The sequence below is a fragment of the Vitis riparia genome, chromosome 15 (genome assembly GCF_004353265.1).
Source record: "Vitis riparia cultivar Riparia Gloire de Montpellier isolate 1030 chromosome 15, EGFV_Vit.rip_1.0, whole genome shotgun sequence".
NCBI lineage: Eukaryota > Viridiplantae > Streptophyta > Magnoliopsida > Vitales > Vitaceae > Vitis > Vitis riparia.
The window spans coordinates 1033277-1049139 of NC_048445.1; the positions used below are offsets into that span (position 1 = coordinate 1033277).

The 15863-nt window shown below is 31.1% G+C and overlaps 1 protein-coding gene across 5 annotated transcripts in view; it reads right to left on the reverse strand.

The window, feature by feature from the left end:
• LOC117932219 (putative disease resistance RPP13-like protein 3) overlaps positions 1–15863 on the reverse strand; it is a 41620-nt gene that overhangs the window by 4933 nt on the left and 20824 nt on the right. For 2 of the 5 annotated variants that reach the window (XM_034853337.1, XM_034853340.1), the window contains exons 1-2: positions 1345–1417; positions 888–949 (exon numbers count right to left, since the gene is read on the reverse strand). The gene's annotated coding sequence lies outside the window, so the exon portion shown is untranslated. Of the gene's footprint in view, positions 1–887; positions 950–1097; positions 1259–1344; positions 1418–15863 lie in introns of those variants that run through there. The other 3 variants (XM_034853341.1, XM_034853342.1, XM_034853343.1) reach the window with 3 other exon arrangements.

The following is a 15863-nucleotide window of genomic DNA, read 5'->3' on the forward strand; positions in this document are numbered from 1 at the left end:
TAATTTATTTTATTTTATTTTCATCTTTTTTTTCTTCTTCTAATGCAACCATTATCCCCATTTATTTTTCATGATTTTTTTAATTTTTATTTGATATCTATTAGATAAATTTCTTAATGTATGGTTGCCTTTGGTTTTAATTTTAAAAATTCTAAAATTTTTTACTTTTGAAATTTAATTAAATAAAAACTAATTTACAGTTGAACTATATAATTATATCAAATTATATGTTATTTAACTTTTGATAAAATTTTATTTAATTATGCACATTTAATGCTTGCCGCCAAGAAAAATTCCTAGCTCCCCCATTAGTTAGGAATGTATAGTTAAATAATTAATTATTATTGGTCTAGTATTTGAAATTGTTAGGAACTGGAATAGGAAATTGTCACTAAAAAGTATCCTTAAATAAAACAAATTCTACACTAATATTTTGTTTTTATTTATATATTTTCTTGTGATTCATATAAATAGAAAAATAATGATATAATAATTAAAAATATTATTCAATTTCCATATTTTTATGAACTTCCAATAACAACACAACTATCAATAAAATTGAAGACAAAATCAAAATAAAATTATCAAAACTAAAATAATCTCTAATGAAATAAAATAAGAATTCAATAATCATATTAATAGAATGCAGAATGCAGAATGCAACAACATAATAATGTAATATAACATGACCAAAAAGATAACAATACATTTATTCCAAGTATAATTAACATTTGATAATCATATTAATCAAATTTATATAATAAGACAATAGGAATAGCTTATAAGAGTTCTATTTTTAAAATATATCTTACAACTAAATAGAAAAAAATTGTGAAAAAAAATCAAATATAAAAAATATCAAGAGTAAATTAAATTGTAGATCTAACCTGATTTTAATATTGATTATGCTCCTTGCTGTAGATATTTCAATGTCAACCTTTCACTTTTTCTGCAAAAATAAGTCTCCTTTGATAATTTATAAATTTCATATAAAAATTGCTTGTCATTAAATTTTTTTCAAAAAATATAACAAATGGTACACATGAAATTTTTATTTATCACAAAACACATAATTGAAATATTTTTTGAAAACCCACCTGCTTTGTTGACTTTTCAAAACCCACAATTTGTGGGTTAAAATTTCTAACCAGGAATGATTCCCAAGTGAAAAAACTTCACAAATAAGAGAATTGTTTGAGTAAGAAAATAGCAACTATTCCCATTCCTCAATTCCATGAGCCAAACAAAGCCTCATTGCCTATATTGTTCCATGAAAAATTAAGGATACAATAAATGAGTTTAAAAAACTGTTTAAGAAAATGAGATAAGAATGAGTAGTTTCACCTGCTCCTTCTACTTGTCCAAATAGAAAAACTTCTTGTAAAACCAAGTTGCTCAACCTCTTTACAAAGATCCAACAGTTTCTGCCATTTTCTTCACAACTTCTCCACGATGACGAGAAGACTTGGTTTCTTCTTTCTGGGAGCAATTGGGCACCTAATAGTTCCCTTTATAGATTTCATCGAACCCCACAAATCTAATCTTCCTGATTTATTTATGTTGGATACCTACGTCCCACAAATAATTTTTCTTTCACGAGTTAAGTAAAGAAGGGGAAATTATTGACCATTAGACTTTAGTTGTCCTTTTAGGGGATAATGTCATAACTCATGTGTGAAGATAAGAAAAGTTGGATATTAGTTGTTTATCAAGGAAGAATATTGGAGTATGAACATGAAAATTATAGTTGTATGAAAAATTAAAGTATGATAATTTAGAGTCAAAATTAAATTATCTTTTAAGATTAATTATATATATAATTAAGTTGGAATAAAGTAATACCTGAATTCATGTACGCTACTCGTAATAATTACATTATCCCAATCTTTCCCTACTATTTGATTAATCTCTTCTCATCAACCACCTCGGCTTTCTCAAGACTTTTCAGTGCCGACCATCACCACCTGGTGGAAGACAATTTCAAGCTAGGGCAGTTTTGAATTTGTGGAGCCCTCAGCTCAGGCATTGCACCTTCTCCTGCCCTTCTACTTGTCCAAAAAGAGAGGCTTCTTGTAAGACCAAGTTGCTCAACTTCTCCACAAAGATGGAAATGGTATCTGCCATTTTCTTGATGACTTATCCACGATGACAAGGAGATTTGGTTTCTTCCTTCCGGGTGCCATTGGTTCCCAACAATTCCTTTAAATATTTCATTTAAACCCACCAATACAGTCTTCCCAGAAATGATTTTTCTAAATCTGTAACACATCACATGTCAATTCAAAAGCTATGTGAAGGAGGGAAGATGATTGCCTATTAGACTTTAGTTGTTCATTTAGGGTGCAATGCCATGTCTGAGAATAATATTTCAGTTATGTTTGTCCCGGAAAGTATTAAAGAAAGGAAGTGGTTTTCTCATATTTCAGTTAACATATCTCTTTCTTTTTTTTCTTGTTTATTGAATGAACTTGACTTATACCATTCATTTAAATGAGTTCTACCATTTAAAACTAAAAAGATATTAAGGTCTTTTTTAAAACTAAATGAGTTCTACCATTCATTTAAAAATTTGATAAACCAGGCCCATTGTCACAATCTCACCCACCTCAAACTTGTCTATTTGGAAAAATATTAAATGTGTATATAAGTTTGTTAACATGTCTCTTTCTATGTTTTTTATTAATTAAATGAACTTGACTTAAGACAAATTTGGATCACATGCTCCTTGTGTAAAGAGAAATTGATGAGGTCTTTTTTAAAACATAAATGAGTTCTACACATTCATTTATCACCTCAATCCTTTGTGAATTTTACATTTTGTCCCTTACATTTAAATCTCAACATTTTGCCTTTCAAACTTGTTAAAGGCTAATGATTTACTCCTAATTACAAATTCCCCTTGAAATTATAAGAATGCCATTATTATTATTATTATTACCGGTTAGAATATTGGTTTGAACGTGAGTAGAACCAACTTTGATTTAGTTACTTTGAAATGAAATTTTCCAAATGCTTGTGAAATATAATTTTTATTTTTTTATTTTTATTTTAAAAAGATATTTTATCTAACTATACATGATTTTTTTTTCCATACGATTATGAAGTTTGACAACTTTAAACTTAGACGATAAATGTTTTTCTTTATATTTCAACCTTGTTTCTTTACTCAATAAACTATTCATTAATTTTTTAATAAATTTGATGGCAAAATATTAAGTTTTAAATGTGATGTGATATGATAAAATATAAAACACTTAATGAAAGGAGTAAAATATATTTAACCCTTTTAAAATGGATAATCTAGGCCAATTAATTATCACAATCTTACCCACCTCAAACTTGTATTTTTGGTTTTCACCCAAAAGGTGCCAACTTCTTGCTTAATACATATTTTAGATTTGTTCCTTTTTTTTTTTTTTTTTTAAGTTTTATTTGATTCATTTTATTTTTTTTAATGTTTAATAATACATATTAGATTTATGCATAGCATGTTACTTTTAATGTCACACCTGCTTGAAATTTGTCCTTTTGGATTCTCCAGTCGGCAACTATTAATACAATTAACAGTTTTATTATTATATTTTTATATAATTTTATTTGCATGCTTGGACTAGTTATATGGAGTTCATGTGGGGTCTCTATACTTAAAAGATCTTAATTTAAATTTAGGTGTGAACTTAGATTCTCATCTTGTTGAAAAATTTATATATGAACTTATAATTTTTATTTTTATTTTTATTTTTTAAATATTTTATCTAAAGAGTAGGTTCATACTCGTGTATTTGGTTAAATGAGCTTAGTTTAAGTATGATAGTAGATGGACCAAAATGTAAATATTTTTTTTTAATCATTATTATAATTAATATTCAATGTATATATAAGTTTATTAACATATCTTTTTTTTTTCTGTGTTTTTGTTTATTTTTCAATTGAATGGGCTTGACTTAGACAAATTTAGGTTTGGGTCATATGTTCCTTTTCTACATAGAAATTGAGGTCTTTTTTAAAAGTAAATGAGTTCTGTCGTTCATTTAAAAAATGATAAACCAGGTCAATTGTCAAAATTTCACCCACCTCAAACTTGTCTTTTCCAGGGAATATTAATTGTATATATAAGTTTGTTAACATTTCTCTTTCTGTGTTTTTTCAAAATGAATGAGCTTGACTAAGACAAATTTGAGTCATATGCTTCTTATCTAAATAGAAATCGAGGTCTTTTTTTAAAATAAATGAGTTCCACACATTCATTTAAAAAAAGGATTATATATACTTTATCATCCAATCTTTTATAAATTTTACTCTTTATCACTTACATTCAAATCTCAACATTTTGTCTTTTAAACTTATTAAAGATTTGTCCCTAGTTACAAATTCTCCGTAAAATTATAAAAATAATAATTTTTTTCACACTTTGATAGAACCAACTTTGAATTAGCTAATTTAAAATGGAATTTCCCAAATACTTGTAAAATATAACAACCATCAATTTTTACTTTTTTATTATAGTAAGATGTTTACATAACTATTTGTGATATTTTTCATATAGCTACGGAGTTAGATAACTTTGAACTTGACCGATAACTGTTTTAATTTTTTTACATTTCAACATTGTTTCTTTACTTAATAAACTATTTATCATTAACTTTTTAATAAGTTGAGTGGGCAAAATATTACTTTTTAATAAATTTAAGGGTAAAATATTGAGTTATAAATGCTATGTAATATGATGGTATAAAATATAAACTATGTAATAAGGGAGTAAAACATATTCAACCCTTTTAAAATGGATAAACCAGGCCAATTAATTGTCACAATCTCACCCCCTCAAACTTATCTTTTTGGTTTTCCCCAAAAGGTGGCCAACTTGTTCCTCAATATAACCTTTAGATTTGTCCATTTTTCTTTCTCCTCTTTTTTTTTTTCTTTTTAAAGTTTAATTTTATTCATTTTATTTTTTTAATGTTTAATAATACATATTAGAATTATGTATAGCATGTTACTTTTAATGTCACACCTGCCTGAAATTTGTCCTTTTGGATTCTCCAGTTAGCAACTATTAATACAATTAACAGTTTTATTATTATATTTTTATATAATTTTATTTGCATGCTTGGATTAGTTATATGGAGTTCATGTGAGGTCTCTGTACTTAAAGGATCTTAATTTAAATTTAGGTGTGAACTTAGATTCTCATCTTGTTGAAAAATTTATATATGAACTTATAATTTTTATTTTTTGATTTTTTATTTTTGAAAAGTATTTTGTCTAAAGAGTAGGTTCATATTCATGTATTTGGTTAAATGAGCTTAGTTTAAGTAAGATAGTAGATGGACCAAAATGTACATATATTTTTTTAATCATTGTTATAATTAATATTCAATGTGTATATAAGTTTGTTAACATATCTTTTTTATGTGTTTTTGTTATTTTTTAATTGAATGGGCTTGACTTAGACAAATTTAGGTTTGGGTCATATGCTCCTTGTCTACATAGAAATTAAGGTCTTTTTTAATAGTAAATGTGTTCTAACATTCATTTAAAATATGACAAACCATGCTAATTGTCAAAATTTCACCCACCTCAAACTTGTCTTTTCTGAGAAATATTAATTAGATATATAAGTTTGTTAACATATCTTTTTCTGTGTTTTTTCAAAATGAATGAGCTTGACTAAGACAAACTTGGATCATATGATCATTGTCTAAATGGAAATTGAGTTTTTTTTTTTTTTTAAATAAATGAGTTTTACACATTCATTTAAAAAAAAGGGTTACATATACTTTATCGTTCAATCTTTTATAAATTTTACTCTTTATCCCTTACATTCAAATCTCAACATTTTGTCTTTTAAACTTATTAAAGATTTGTCCCTAATTACAAATTCTCCGTAAAATTATAAAAAATAATTATTTTTTTCACACTTTGATAGAACTAACTTTGAATTAACTACTTTAAATAGAATTTCCCAAATGCTTGTAAAATATAACAACCATCAAATTTTTATTATTTTTTATTTTAGTAACATGTTTACATAACTATTTGCAATGTTTTCAGAACCGGACCGGTGATTGAACCGGAAAAATTACCGGTTCACGGTTCACCGGTCGGACCGGCGGTCGAACCGCTATTGAACCGGTGATGTAATAAATATATAATTTATATATTATATAAAATTAAAAATAATTATAAAAATTAAAAATATATAAAATTATAAATTTTAATAATGTTTGATTTTTATATTTGGTATATTAAATTAAATGATAAAGTTTAATATTTTAAATTTTATTAAATAGAAAAATGTAATATTTAAGAATGAAGATATATTTAAGATGAAAAAAATTATATATTTAATTTTATCTTTTTGTCTTTGTATTTTATTGTTTTAAAATTATTCTATTAATTAATTTATATTATTTTTTATAATTGTTATAAAAATAAACAGGAATTTAAATATTTACATTTCTTTAAAGATTTTATATGATAAAATTTGAAATAAAAACATTAATGTTAAGTCTTATTATATATATATATATATATATTTTTTTTTTTAACAACATTGCAATGATATGATATGGTTCATGCGTCCAGCCCTCAAAGAGGCAGTCCTATTCCCAGTCCCACATCAGAAGCACATGAATTCCATGTGCTTCAAGTGCTCTATAAATACCTTGCAAGTTGCAACAGGCAAACCAAGCTAAACAAGCCAACAAATTGGGCTTGAAAGGCATGGCCCAAGGGGCATGTTAATAAGCTAATGGTTTATTTGTTTGGGCCCAGTTGTTTAAACTAGTTATGGGCTTATAATTAATTTGAGTTTAAAAAGTTATGGGTGTGGAATGGGCTCAATGAATAATGGGCCTTTTAATTTTAAACAAATTTTTGTAGAATTTAAAAAAAAAGGCTTGGCCGGTTCGTGAAAAACCGGATGGTTTGTCCGGTGGTTTGAACGGTTCAATGCCGGTTCGACCATAAAACGGTTCATTGAGACGGACCGACCCGGAAAGTTGACCGGTCGGCGATTCAACCGGTCGGACCGCCCGGTCCGGTCCGGTTTTTAAAACATTGACTATTTGTGATATTTTTCATATAGCTATGGAGTTGGATAACTTTGAACTTGACTAATAACTGTTTTTATTTTTTTACATTCCAACCATGTTTCTTTACTTAATAAATTATTGATCATTAACTTTTTTAATAAGTTGAATGGACAAAATATTACTTTTTAATAAATTTAAGGGTAAAATATTGAGTTATAAATGTAATGTAATATGATGGTATAAAATATGAATTACGTGATGAGGGAGTAAAACATATTCAACCCAGCATGTTTATTAATTTTTTTTTTAATGTTTATTAATACGTATTAGATGTATGCATAGCATATTACTTTTAATGTCACACCAGCCTAAAATTTATCCTTTTTATTATTATATTTTTGTATAATTTTATTTGCATGCTTGGATTTGTTATATGGAATTCATTTGTGGCCTGTTTACTTACAAGATCTTAATTTAAATTTAGGTGTGAACTTAGATTTTGACCTTGTTGAAAAATTTATATGTGGTGTAATAATTTTTAATAATTTTTGTTTATTCTTATAATAAGAAAAGTTTTGACAGGGAAACCAAAATGCTTCTTTCCTTTATTGAGTATATGTCAAAATATGTGACAATCTAATTTAACCAAATTTAAATTGGTTGTGACCGACTCCATCCAGGTAACTTGCTGTAAATGGATTTTATTCATGCATAAGGAAAGAGCGGAAGCCTACTTCGGATTTTATAAAAGTTTGAGAAAAAATATAAAGAATAAAAATAAAGAAAAAAATTAAAAAAAGAGAATTTTTTTTTTAAAAAAAAGATTAAAATAGACTTTAACTTGCTGAGAAATTTCTAATTACACATTTCTTTAAATTTATTTTTTAATCATATGAAAAATATCTCAAACAACCGTTGTCTTCAACCTCAAACTCAATCTACTCAAATTCTAATTCTAATCACATTCTCTTTTCATTATCCTCCTCTTCAAGGACCTCATCTTTCCCTCCAATTCACTCCATTTTTCTTTCCCAGAAACAAAAAGAAAAAGATAGAAAGAGGGAGGGAAGCAGGGAGGAGGAACATACCAAAGGAAAAGAGTATAGTGTTAGGGTTTGGGTAAGCTGAGCATGAAGTTGAAATGAAGGTAACTTAAATAATAATAATAATAATAATAATAAGAATAACAAAAAAAAAAAAAAATTGGATCTGAAGAAAACGGGAGTCATATAAGATTGCCTATTTGAAAAGGGTGTAATTTTTTAAATAACTTTTATTTCTATTTGGAATTTTTATACTTTTCACAATAAACCAAATAAAACAACAAATTCTCTCCAATACTTTTCTATTCTTTCTTTCCTCAATATTTTTCATGATGCACACTTAGCCTACTACTAAAAATACCTTATAACTTTATATCTATTTTTTATCTTTTAAAATAAAAAGATTATACCTTATCAACTTAAGTTACTATTCAACTTTCTTTTTTCATATTATTTTATATCGGTAGTTGCACCAAACATTAATTTATAACTTATATATATTTTGTTTTAAAAATATATAACCTACATGTGGGCATCACAATGGGATGGATTCTCTTGATTTTGTCCCATATATACAAATAATTCTCATCTCGTCTTGATTAAAAAAAAAAAAAATTAGTTCCTATATCCTCTCACCCCATTTAATTTTTTTTAAAAATTTTTTAAATTAGATTTAAAATTTTTTAATTACATTAAAAATAAATATATTTTATAAATAAAGCAAGTATTATAATTTTTGTAACTTATTTTAATGAAAAGTAATTTTTTATTATTTTATGTGTGTTCAAAATTGGAAAATAAAAAAATTAAATCAAACTATTTTTTGAAATTAATTATGTATATATAATTGTGATGGAATAATACAATCTCCCAGAATCCATCCCAAATTTCAAAGAAAAAAAAAAGTATATTAATCATAATAATTACCCTTAACTTTCCACTATCATCAACCCAAAATGTTAGTGTTTGAAGGTTAGGTAGCCACACACACAAATCCATCATAGATTGGCTTAATTTCAAGCGACTCCAACTTCCATATGGATGTCTCAATTGGTGCAATTTCCATATTGTAGAGGAAAGGCATCGAATGTTACAACGATTCATGTTTGCCTATCGACTGTAAAAGTCTTGTTATGCTACTATTCCTTAAGCACAAGTACTTGAAGTGGGTAAGCTCCTCCAATTTCATGTGGGAGAGTATGAATAATTTTTTTACTCCCTCTAGGTCCAAAACAACGAGAAATTTGAAGTCTTTTAATAAAGATGATAAAATTGTTTCTCCAAAACCATGAGTAAAACTAATCAAAGATCGATCAAGTGAACTATGTTGAGATTGAGAAGCAATGTTTTGTGAAGTTGGCTATGAACTACAAGATGATGAACATGAATTTTGGATTATGAAACATGAATTCAACTTTATTGCACCATGCAAAAAGTGTCAGGAGTTGAGCTTGTGATTTAGGCTTGTGGGAGCTGAAGGGAGACATTTTTTATTTGTTGATCAACAAGGTTGCCCTTTGTATTTTAACCAACCTTTTATGATTTAAAGCTTAGTTAGAGTGTGAAAAATTAAAATATGGCCAAAATTGAGAAAATATGGAGAGTTTCATCGTTGTAACCCTTTATCTTCATTTGATTAATAGATTATTGAGTGTTGGTATGTTTTATGAACATAGAAATCATGTTGATTGTCACACCACGATAAAATCTTTTATCTTTGTCTTATTTATATTTGTATGATTGCATTAACACCAATAGGAGATGAGATTAATTAATGTTTTTGTCTACCTCAAAAAATTTTGAGTTTGTGGTTCTTGAAATGGCAAGCTCTAGAAGAAGATCATGAATCTAACCTCCTTCCAGGCACATGAATCGTGCTTCTGTGATTCAATTCTTCCAAGTAATCCTTGCCAATGTCTTCCATAGTTTCTTCTCCCCGCGTTTGTATAAAACCCATTGCAATCCATAAGTGGATCAACTTCCTTGCACTGATTTTGGAGTCTTGGAAAAGACTACAGTAGAGGTGCCCGTATTTCGGCTCATGCGCTTCCATTCGATAGCGAGTTCGATTTTTATTCGAAAAATGATTTATTGTTTGAAAAATGATTTAGAGTCGCCACTTATTTTTGTTTTATTTTTAAAGGGTAAACAAAATAAGAAAGAAAACCCTAAGTGTGACTCCAAGTCATTTTTCAAATAAATCATTTTTCGAATAAAAATCGAGCTCGCCATCGAGTGGAGACGCATGAGCCGAAATGCGGGGTCCACAAAGTGGCAACTCCAAGTCATTTTTTTAAACAATAAATCATTTTTCAAATAAAAATCGAGCTCGCCATTGAGCGGAAAACGCATGAGCCGAAATGCGGAGTCTATAAGAGGAAACAAGGATGCAAATAATAGGGTAAATCATTATAACTTAAAACTAGAGTTCCCATGCATGAATCGGGACCTTTGCATCCTTCTACAATTTTGTTTCCCAACTCCTTTAATTCTTGAGGACAAGTTACTCATCTTCTTAAGGAAAGATGAAACATTGCTTTCAGCCATTTCGTTAACAGTTGTTCTTCCTCTTCGGTTGTGAACAAGATGCAAAAGAAGCCTTTGTGATCCAAAGAGAAGGAAGATGATTTGTCTCCACACTCAGGGAGAATGGATTCTCTTCAATTCGTTTAAAAGAACAAAGAAAGACAAGCCCTCTTCCTTTTTCCCATTTTTTTTTCTTTTTTTATGCGAAACATTGGAAGTTGCTTCATTGTCCCCAAAATGAAACAAAGCACAAGTTCATAGTTTTTTGCATTCTTCTAGAACCCAAATGTCCTAGCTTCAGAGTAATTCTACATTGTGGCCGTGCATGCATGCAGCGAAATTGATATTTGAAAATTTCTTTTTGAAAAATAAAACTGGACTACTGGACTGCAAAAATGAGGCCCAACCCATAACTTTCAGAGCTTACCCTGGCCTGGCCTCTTACTCTATGAAACAAATAGAAAAGAAAAAAAAAGGAAAAGATCCTTTTTATCCATGGAAAATAGAAAAAACGAATATAAAAAAACCAAGTCACAAAAAGTGTTATTGTGTGAAGTTTTTGATAATGATAAGGATAAAGGCCCTTTTTATATAATGATAAGGATCATTATATATATAAATGAGATCATTTATGATACAAATGGATCTTGGTACAAAATTAGACTTAGATTAAGATAAACAACAAATGAAACCATTTTTGTCCCGAGATAAGTTTCCGGTGTTTGGGAGATGATAAGACGGATCCTATTCCAATCTTTTCCTTGTGTCTTTAAAACCTCACTCATCAATTCTTGAGATACATCGAAGAGGTTTAGTCGTTGGAACTTTTTCAGCTGCAATAATCCATGTGGGAACTTCCTCATTTTGTCACAACACTCAATTTTCAATGTCTTCAGATTAGGCACTGCTCCTTCCTCCACTGACAAGTCTTCTAGACTCCATAACTGCTGCATTTGTAGGAATTCAAGTCGAAGAAACTCTCCATGATGACAATTCATTTTCGTCCCTGTTGATGCCTTGCGTCCCAGGGATCCACGCTGTTGCCAAGAGGACGCACGCTTCCAACCAAAATTGAGTTCTGGCTCAGTCGACCCTGCAAAAGATGTCTGGATAGGATGTCCGGACACACCCTCCGATGGTTTTGTTAGCCATGGCTCCAGAGATTAAGTTGTTGGCCTTTTTTTAGGGATAACAAGCTTACCTCACTCCTTGTGTGAAGGCCCTTTTATATAGTGTTAAAAGCTCCGCCTCCCTCTTTAATGGTGGGAAGACTTTTGGCTCGTCATGATGCCCTCAAGGTGGTGGCAGGGCCATCATCACCCTACAGGCGGCTGTTAGAGATCGTGGGAGGCGACTTACCATCGCCCCTGTCCTTTCGCTCTGCAGGCAGCGGAACGTGGGCTGTGGTAGGCTGTCGGGGATGACTCAGCAAGGCTTGCTCGCTACAGTCAATGATTCGGACAATATATCCGGATAGGATATATTATCGTTCAGGCATGATGCTTGCGAGTGCCGTGTGCTCCTTCCTTGGGGACCCAGATAGAGTAGTGCGCCACGTGTCCTCTTGGGGGGTACGGCCAGGGTCGATCCGGGTAGAGGTGCGCGCCACGTGTCATCGGGGGAGGGGTCCCTACAATGCCCCCCTTTTAACTTGTCGATTTTGCTCGGGCAGAATGGGCGGGTTAAAAATAATTGTTTTTTGAAACTTAGGTTTAGTTTTTGCACTCATTGGGCCACGTGGTGCACGGAGGCGAAGAGGAAAAAGGGCATTTATGATGAGCCGCCGTCCTTGGGAATTCCCACATATGACACCAATATTGATGCCTTGCGTCCCAGGGATCCACGTTGTTGCCAAGAGGACGCACGCTTCCAACCAAAATTGCGTTCTGGCTTAGTCGACCCTACAAAAGATGTTTGGACAGGATGTCCGGACACACCCTCCGATGGTTTTGTTAGCCATGGCTCCAGAGATTAAGCTGTTGACCTTTTTTCAGGGATAGCAAGCTTACCTCACTCCTTGTGTGAAGACCCTTTTATATAGTGTCAGAAGCTCTGCCTCCATCTTTAATGGTGGGAAGACTTTTTGGCTCGTCATGATGCCTTCAAGGTGGTGGCAGGGCCATCATCACCCTGCAAGCGGCTGTCAGATATCGTGGGAGGCGACTTGCCATCGCCCTTGTCCTTTCGCTCTGCAGGCGGCGGAACGTGGGTTGTGGCAGGCTGTCGGGGATGACTCAGCAAGGCTTGCTTGCTATAGTCAATGATCCAGACAATATATCCGGATAGGATATATTATTGTTCGGGCATGATGCTTGCGAGTGTCGTGTGCTCCTCCCTGGGGGACCCGGATAGAGGTGTGCGCCACGTGTCCTCTTGGGGGGTACGGCCAGGGTTGATCCGGGTAAAAGTGCGCGCCACGTGTCATCGGGGGAGGGGTCCCTACAGTCCCCACATAAGGATGTTCAAATAATTTGAGAATCCTCAAGTTTGGCAACCTCCCTAGTATCCCCATTGGATCTTCCTCCAAGTGAGTTTCCGAACGTTTGAGTTGCATGAGTTTTGGAAGATAGAGTGTTATGTCCACAGGTAGTTTCCAGATGGTTCCTCCTAGAAACAATTTGCAGAGGCACTTGTGGTGTGATAGAAACTCCAGACCTGGGAATAGCATTGTTCTAGATTCAACTAAGCATCTGATCTGATTCACCCAGAATTTGAACATTTTGTCGTATCTACGCTCTGCATCAGCATATTCCAGGAACTAGTGGATCCACTCCAGCTCGTTACGGAGCTGCCTCACCTGCCCTTCTACTACCCAAATAGCGAGGCTTGTTGTGAAACCAAGGCACCCAGCTTCTCTACCAAAAACGATATACTGTCCTCCGCCATTTTTGTTGCACTTCTTCCTCTTTGGTGCTCTCAACATGCAAAGGAAGCACTGTGTACCATAAAGAAAATGAAATCTCTCCTCAGTCAAGGGTGAACTTGAGAATTAAATATGAATCATATTTAATTAAATGAATAGCCAAAGTGGAACTTATTTACGATTCTTTGATCCAAGTTAAAAGATGAGAAATTTTTATGGTTTTTACCTTATGTTACTATCTGATTAAGATTGTTTATAAAATAATGAAAATTTTTATAATAATCCTCCTATAATCTTTATAAAATTGAATTTATTTATAAATTATAAGAAAAAAATGAGATACCAATTTAGAGAGACACAAGCAAAGGAAATTAAAATTTCTAAAACTTATAGGAAGGAACAAAGGAAAAGAAAACAAAAAACAAAAATAGAAACCTCTCATCTGAACCAAGAATTATGGTTATCCATGTCGGGGCTGAAGCAGATTGGACTTAAATTTGCAGGCCTCATCCAATGAGAAGCAGTTTCCGGTGGGTACATTTGTGGGGCCTGAAGAGGTAGAGGAAATGGGGATATCGTGGATTTTGCGGTGATGGCGATTGGTCAGGGTGCTCTTTTAGGTTATATTTGATTATGGAAAAATAATAAAAAAAATTAAAATAAATAAACTAATGTTTGATTGCATTGTGAAAAATACTAAAGATTTGTGTAACGTCTCTACCATTCCAGTCATCTTCAAAGGATAGAATGAATGTATGTCAATGGTTGACACAATTGATTCGTACCATGGAATTATGCATCCTGCCTTCAAAAGGAGAAGGACTAGCTGACCTAGTTCAGTTTCACATTTGCTTTAATTTTGTTATTTGGTTCACTTAAAAAGACCCCTCGGTTGTTATTTTGCATGATTGACTACTTCAATTTGTACCATGAATTATATATAAACTCTGTACAAACAATTAAATTATATTTACCAAGCAATAGTGTGACATATACAATAATGATAATAATATCACAATAATTAGTAATGATAAATTAATTTTGATATTAATATCTTAGTAATAACATTAATAATATTATTTCATTGATAATAATAATAATAATAATAATAATAATAATAATAATAATAATAATAATAGTAATAATAATAACATGAAATTTTTTAAAAATATTTTAAATAAAAATGAAATCCTTCAAACTTTTTAAATAAAATTTGATATCAAATCTTTTTGATTTTAAATTCTTTTTAAAAACTTTGTTTTATTTTTTTTCTTATTAGTTTATTCAAATTATATAAATTACTAAAAGTTGTATTTATAATTTCTTTTATGAAATTAATTTTTATTTAAAATTTATATTTTATAAAATATTAAATATATATATATTTTTTTATTTTATTAGTTTGTTTTAGATATTTTAGTTGTGAGCAATTTTATGACAATTTTATCTTTTCAAAAATTTAAAGTGATCATTATAATAACAATTTTAAAATAAAGTTATAATTATTTGAAACTTTCTTTTTGTAAATTTTTAAAATTAAAAGTTAAATTGATAATACAATAAAAATAAATAAAAAGAAATTATGTTGCCATTTTTATGAAAAGTAGCAAAAAATTTATAATTTAATTAGTCATATCATAGATTATTTGAAAATTAACAAGCCCACCGATTGATGGTGGAAGCCTTATTCCCCACTTAATTCCGCTTAAGCATAAATATTTTAGGTGGATGAGTTCTCCTATTTTTCCTGATAGTTCGGGACCAAAAATTCTTTCTGCACCAAGTCCACGTGCAGGACCCGAAGCAATTTAGGGCATTTATGTAAACATACCTCATCTCCTTCATCAATGGATCTATTGAGGATCAAAGATCGGATATTAGAATTTTTCAAATGCGGAGAGTTGGTCTGATTAATATTACCGATCAGTCGATGAACACTAGTAGGAAGTGTTCATACCTCGTGTCCCAGGGATCCCTGCTGCTGCCAAGTGGACGCGTGCTATCAACCAAGAAGGAGTTCTAGCTCAGTCGATCCTGCAAAAGATGTCCGGACAGGATGTCCGGACACACCCTCCGATGGTTTTGTTAGTCATGGCTTAAGAGATCAAGCTGTTGACCTTTTTTTGGGGTCTCAGGCTTACCTTCTTTTTTTTGTGTGAAGGCCCTTTTATATAGTGTCAGAAGCTCTGCTCCCCTCTTTAATGGTGGGAAGACTTTTTGGCTCGTCATGATGTCCTCAAGGTGGTGGCAGAGTCATCATCACCCTGCAGGCGGCTGTCAGAGATCGTGGGAGGCGACTTGCCATCGCTTCTATCCTTTCGCTCTGCAGGTGGCGGGATGTGGGCTCTGACAGGCTGTCTGGGATGACTCAGCAAGGCTTATTCCTTTCAGTCA